Raw genomic sequence first — 6,703 nt, 5'->3', positions numbered from 1 at the left:
CATGTTTTGAGAAGTTCCAAGATTACCCGGAACAATTTGCTACCTCAGATACCACTCGTTGCTAAAAAATGAGTCCTCTTTAAACCCTTTTCAAACTCGATAAATATGAAAATATTATGGAGCCATTGGCCTTTCCAGCTCGCTAAAGTGATTGGAAGTGCCATCCCTCCTGTATATTTTAAACTTTTCAGACCTGAGGGATTATCTCATTAAAAAGTTCGAGCGCTTGTCTTTTTCGGCTCACTAAAGTGATCGAAAAGTCATCCCTTTTGTATTATTTTAATATTTTTCGGATTTAAGGGATTATGCTACGAAAAAGAACTAATGGAGTTTCCTTTTCATCCTTTTTCAAACTCTCTAAACATGAAAAGGATCGAGTTATATTTGTCGTTAAACTAGTTAAAACAATAGTGACAAACTTGTCCACCCAGACAAGAACGAGTTTCACTGTCGTTAGACTTGCTAAAACATAGCGACAGGTTTGCCCGAAGGGAAAATATTAGAACAAGCATATGTTATCCTCCTCAAGCTTGACAAAAACAAAGAGGTACTAGTTAGCAATGACTGGGGAAAAAGGCAAGAAAACTTGAAGAATTTTATGGTAGCATGTCGCACTTGAACATGACACTTTCACTCCATCACCATGATTAAGTCGGGTTGGGTTATTCCGTTCACCAGTTATATCACCATTGGTCCTCCATACCATCCATATTTTGGGGTTAACGATACCAATCCATCTCAGTGTCACCGATAAGTTCAAGAGAAGTCATTCAGAGAATTCACCATCTAGTTAACGCCTCATCCACTGCAATACCTTCACCCTCCATTTTTCATGACCGCCATTCCTAAACCTTATATCATCAGATCGTTTTCACCTCCAAAAAATCATTTTCTTCATTTCGTGTCGTAGATGTGGGATACATTAAGGCCCTGATACGATGGTTCACTTCTTGTCAACATTAGTTCATTATCCAAGAAGTTTACTTAGAAACAACCCTTTCAGTACTTTGAAGCTTGCATGCCTCAATGGAAAGTTTCTCACTTCCGGTGACAGGTTTACATCAATGGCCTTCGACCGAAAGATTTGGCATGGTGTTCGACATCGGATCATATATTCACACCACATGAATTGTACTGTAGTACCTTGAAGGTCATTATCATTATCAGTGATTCTTCTCGTGCCTGTTAACAGCTTACATTATTAGCTGGTAATCAAGCGATGTCTCTCCATGTTCGACTTCAGGACATCTTTTCACATGGATCGACTTGTACATCGGGCGAAGATTGAACGAGTTTAGAGACCTCGGATCTAGTTTCATCCATCCGGGCTGTGATATATTCAAGGATATAAAGACATCAAATGCACGCAGAAGCTGCACAGATAGTCATCTAAGCCAGGGAATATGACTCTTCATATGAAGAATCACCAGTCTGCAACTATAGACGATTATCTGTCCTATGTACATGAAAATGAATTTATAAAGCTGAGCATGGGAATGTCCGCCTCAGCTAGATCATGAAAATAATATGATAATGATGTATTTTATTGTATCTTATACAGGTCACCTTCCAGTTTGAATACCTCGGATCCTCATGATAAAGCATTTCATCCGACATCAAAAGATTTACGACTTCATGCTTTAGGGGGCAACTGTGATAGACATATTTGGGCACTGCAACCCCAATCTTATATGTCGATAAAACAAGGGCTCTTTAACCCAAAAATTGTTGTTTCATACCCTAAAGGATCATGGTCAACTGATTACATCATTCCCCAAAAGTTCCACTTGAAAAACCACTCAGAACTGGCCAAAATTGGACCATACTGACTGCTCCACTGTCAGGGTGCGATGCATACTAACTTCTACACTAGCCAGGTGTGATTCATACTGAAGACGCCTTTTGTGGGGTGTGAAGAGCGAGGATGGACAAATGTCTGAGACAGTTTGCTAAGTGGATGCTCATGGAATCTTCCAAAAACTTCTCTTATGACACTTGCCTCTCTGAATTCACCCAGGGATGAGTAAGAGATCCAAAAACTCTCCAAGTGGAACCAAGAACAACAAGTGGAATGACACTAATAAAAAACCCAGAGATGACTCACACCCTTACAGGCATCTATAAATGGATCCCTCATCTGAGAGATCTAGAGGCTGGAATTTGGTAATTTGTAAGGAAGTGCTGATAGTTTGTCTTTGAGAAAGGGCATTGCATTATTGGGTTATCTTGCTTTTCATGAGGTGAAGAGGGCTTTGATGCTGGGAGGATGATGCTGGATCAGACAGCTGGGTTGTAATTCTCCCTTCTATTATTAATAAAGTGCTTTGAGTTTTCGTCCATACAATCGTGTATTTGTGAATGTTGTTATTTGTGAATGTCATTGTATGTTCAATTTATTTCTGATTCTGCATTGCTTATGATATAATAGATTGAGATGCTTTGATGGTGTTTTGTTACTTCGTCTCTACAGGTATTCACTGAGCGAGATAAGTAGGAGAAGAGGCGCAAGCTCTATCAAGGGAGAGAGAAATCAAGCAAGGAGTCAAGCAGAAGATCCAGGTTGGTCCCTTTGCTTCTCTCTTATCTATCATACATAAAGGAAATCGCAAATTGCTTTGATTGTTTGTTTCTAGGATAGCTACCAATCCTAGTGGGACTAGCAGATTGAAAAGACACTATTTTTCTTGGAAACAACAGCCCTGGGCCACAAGTTGGGGTGCAAGGGTAGCTAATAAAATGGAATCCAACACTTGGTTTTGTAACATATAGGAGGGAATAATCATGGTACATGAGGTGCCCTGACCTTTATTTTTCCACCCTTGTTTATAAGCCTTTTGCCTTTTTATGATTTTTCTTTGATTAACTATTTGGGGCTCAAGGGGTAAGAGCATGATGTATTAGATGTATCATTGGATATCCCTTTTAAGGTAGGGTGATTCTTTGTCTACCAGGGGTTGGGACAATCATGGGTTCCTATATGATGAAGGAGGCTCATAGAACTTGTAGAAAATAGGGTGGTTGTCATGATGATGGGGTAGAGAATTTATTGGATTTTTCCCATGTGCTAAATGTGTTTGTCCCGACCATATTTTGCATTTTGTGGTACATTTTCCTGTTGAATGTGGCCAATTATGCTTTTATCTTTCTCTTTAGTTGCATCAACCTTTGGGGCATTATTCCAGGCCTGACCCAAGTTATGGGAAAGGGGAAGGGGTGAGCTATCCCCATGTGGACCCAGGTGGGAGAAATAATGAATGGGGAAGTTGTTAGATTCCGACTTGTCAGTTCGCTGCAGTCAAATTCACCAAGGTTCATTTCCCGTCACTGGCAGTCATTAAATGCCATTTTGATCAGAAGAGTCATTTTATGTCTTGAGTCCAGGGTTTTGTCTACAGAAGTGTGAAATAATTCAGTAAGTTTTTTAGGAATGTCAACGTCAATAATGTGAGATTGATTCTTCTTCAAAACCCTATTTTGAAGAAGAAATAATTAAATGTGTTTTTTAGAATATGAAATTTGTCAAAATGTTTCAAAATTCTCCAGCTCTTCAAATGGCAGCAGTTTCAGTAGCTCTATACCCTGTGAGACAAACAGAAATCCATCAGTCAGTTGATCAGAAACACAATACCCAAAAGCAAAGTTGGGAGAATAAGCCATAAAATCTAGATTATTTGATGAGCACAAAAGAGTTTGAAAGACTGTTGGAAAAGTTTCAAGGAGTTCAACAGCAAATAGATTGGCTTGTAGAGAAATACCAAAAGGAAATAACGTAGTGGTTCTGCAGGGCGTTGTTTGCATTCAAGGTTTTGGTATTATCATTTGCAGTTTGCGTTCAAATTCATGGTGATGCAAACCAAGGATAAGGATAGAAGTTATAATCGAAAACGAAATTCATCAAGGTGGGCAGAATACAAATCCCTACAGGAATTTGACCAGAGAATAGATTGTTTGCAACATTGAGCTGTTCCAATTTTACCATTTGGTGCATCCTATGTGGCAGAATTCCAATAAGTTTATTGAAGAATTCACTTCCCATGCAAGCATACTCAAATACAATTCATATGCAGCACATTACACAATGGTCACCTCACCAAAATTTCAATTCTACCATCATGGATCAGATCCCAAATGGGTTTTCCAGGCCTTCCTGTAAACATTGAGCCATTGGGTATAGTTTTCCTAGTTTCCGCAGGTTAGTTTTGATCTCCTTCATGGCGACAAAGAAGTTGCAGAGCCCCATGTTCTCTGATACGAACTATGGTTCCTTGTTGCAAGATCTAGAGTTGATATGGGATGAAGTGGGTGCGAGTGATGGTGAAAGGGAGAAGATGTTGCTGCAATTAGAGCAAGAATACTTAGAGGTCTACAGAAGGAAGGTGGATCAGGCTAATCTCTCAAAGGCTTGCTTGCATCAGTTACTTGTTGATTCTGAAGTCGAGCTAGAACATCTCATCTCTGCTCTTGGTGAAATATCTTTTGTAGGCCGGCCAGAGAAGCAAACGGGTACGTTGAGGGAACAATTAGCTGCGATTGCGCCAGGTTTGGGTGATCTAAGGAAGAAAAAGGAGGAGAGGGTCAAGAAGTTTATGGACGTTCAAGGGCAGATTCAGAGTATCTGTGTAGAAATTGCAGGAATTTTGAATGTCAATGGTTTATGTAAAACTCCAAAAGTGGATGAGCATGATCTATCTCTAAAGAAACTTGACGAATTCCATGCTCAACTTCAAGAGCTTCATAGAGAAAAGAATGATAGACTTCAGAAAGTTTTTGACTATGTTAACACTATGCATGCTCTTTCGGCTGTCATGGGGCTCGACTTCTCTAAGATTGTTTCTGAAGTTCATCCAAGCTTGGACGATTCTGCAGGAAATTAGTCAAAAAGCATAAGTAATGACACCCTTGCCAAGTTGGCCAAAACGGTTGAATCTCTAAAAGAAGAGAAGCAGCAGCGGTTGCAAAAGATCCAAGAACTAGGCACAACATTGGTTGAATTGTGGAATCTAATGGATATCACTATGGAGGAACAGAAACATTTTGATCATAGCTCACATCAAATACTGTTAGCTTTCCTAGCTGAGCAATCCCAGATGGCAAAACCCCAGACAGATTATTGTTGAGCAGTAGAATTTCATTGAGTGAGTGGGACATTTTAGAAATGCTTGCGTGTGCGCTACGCGTTGGAGGTGTGCGCTACGCACTCAGGTGGGCGCTACGCACTAGGGCTCACTGGCCAATGTAAAATACACAGGTGCTACGCACTGAGTTGTGCGCTACGCATTGGGTTTGGGCACTATGCACTCAGTCACAGCACCAACAAATTTCTGCTATTGCGTCCAGTTTCATGCAAAACGCCTCAATCGATTTGCAACAGGAAATGTCTTTGATATTCAACCATAGGGGACCTTAAGGCAGTTGAAGGAGATACTATTACACAGGGAACCTTCTTTGCTTCCGGAGTTTGTGCCTTATCTACTAGAACTTCAGGGCGAGCGTTCCAGTCCCATCTGCAAATTCTTAGCCAAAATTATTAAAGAAATTGGCTCGAAATACCTGGAATACTTGCCTGATATGGTTCTAGTTTTGATTGAATACTCCGGCTATTGCTCAACAAGAAGTATCTACGGGCAAATTTGCTTCGTAATACATTTGAAGAGGTTGCTCTACAGGGCAGATATTCTGGTCACGTGGACTACTGTCTGGAAGACTCATGCGCATGGATGGTAAAATTTAAGGATGCAGTATACCCAATTGCTTTCTAACCTGGAACACTACAAGAAATTCAACCCCTCCAGGCACAGTTGTCATCATGAGCTGGAATTAGCAGGATTTTAGTTTAAAGGCTATTTTTGTTAAAATCCGTTTTATTCAAATAACAAATGTAACGTGGCAGTCAGAGATCAAAAGGCTAATTTGAAACGAAGATATTCATCACAGCAGAAGAATAGGATTCGATCTCCTATTAAGGGCTTCAGTTAAATCTCCAAGTGGATCTGCGCTCCAGTTTGTGTCTTTAAAGTGGCCATCAGAGGATTTTAAGGGGAACGATCTTCTGTTTTTAGAATAAAGAGATGATTCTATCTCTATTTTTGTAACTTCAGGTGAAACAGCGCCCTTGTTTTGGGTCGATCTGTTTTCTCCTAGGATAGTTTATTTAATGCATTGAAAATCATTTGTGGAGGGGTTAGAGAGTTCTGAGAGGTGTGCGTGGAGGAGAACAGAGAGCTTTATTATAGAGTTGTTGACAGAGAATTAATGAAAGTTGCAGCTCTATTTTATAAGATTCCTGTGGCTTGAAATTTAGCATATGTTTCTTCTACTGTTTCATATGTAATCTCGTAATGTTTTCATTTCATTCATAATCATCTCACTGGATGCTTTTGCAGTAAGATGGCAGAATCCAATTTATTTGCTCTGCCTTGAAGGAGCATCAGTATTTGTGTATTTTCTTCTGTCTAAAGGGATTCATTGTTAAATGCCCCTTTCAGCTTTCTTAAGCAGTCTTTACATTCCATTTGATTTCAAATTAATTGTTAAACTTCACTCCTACCTTGCCTTATGGAGTAATCTGTGCCTTTGATTAAATCTCTGCTCTTGCTGTCTTTGCCCCACACAGCCCAGAAAACCCAATCATTTATCAAAAAACCCCTTTCTATCAATTTACTAGCCTAAAATCAGTTCCCATTCTAGAGTCATCTCGCACCCT

At 39.8% G+C, this 6,703-nt stretch overlaps 1 pseudogene; it reads left to right on the top strand.

Moving 5' to 3' along the window:
* Positions 1–4,211: 4,211 nt before the first annotated feature.
* LOC149250675 (65-kDa microtubule-associated protein 1 pseudogene) lies at positions 4,212–4,874 on the top strand (annotated as a pseudogene).
* Positions 4,875–6,703: the final 1,829 nt, after the last annotated feature.

The sequence above is a fragment of the Pinus tabuliformis genome, chromosome 7 (assembly GCF_031772625.1).
Source record: "Pinus tabuliformis cultivar Carrire ecotype Pingquan chromosome 7, CPIR1, whole genome shotgun sequence".
Lineage (NCBI taxonomy): Eukaryota > Viridiplantae > Streptophyta > Pinopsida > Pinales > Pinaceae > Pinus > Pinus tabuliformis.
This window is presented reverse-complemented; position numbering and strand designations above follow the sequence as displayed.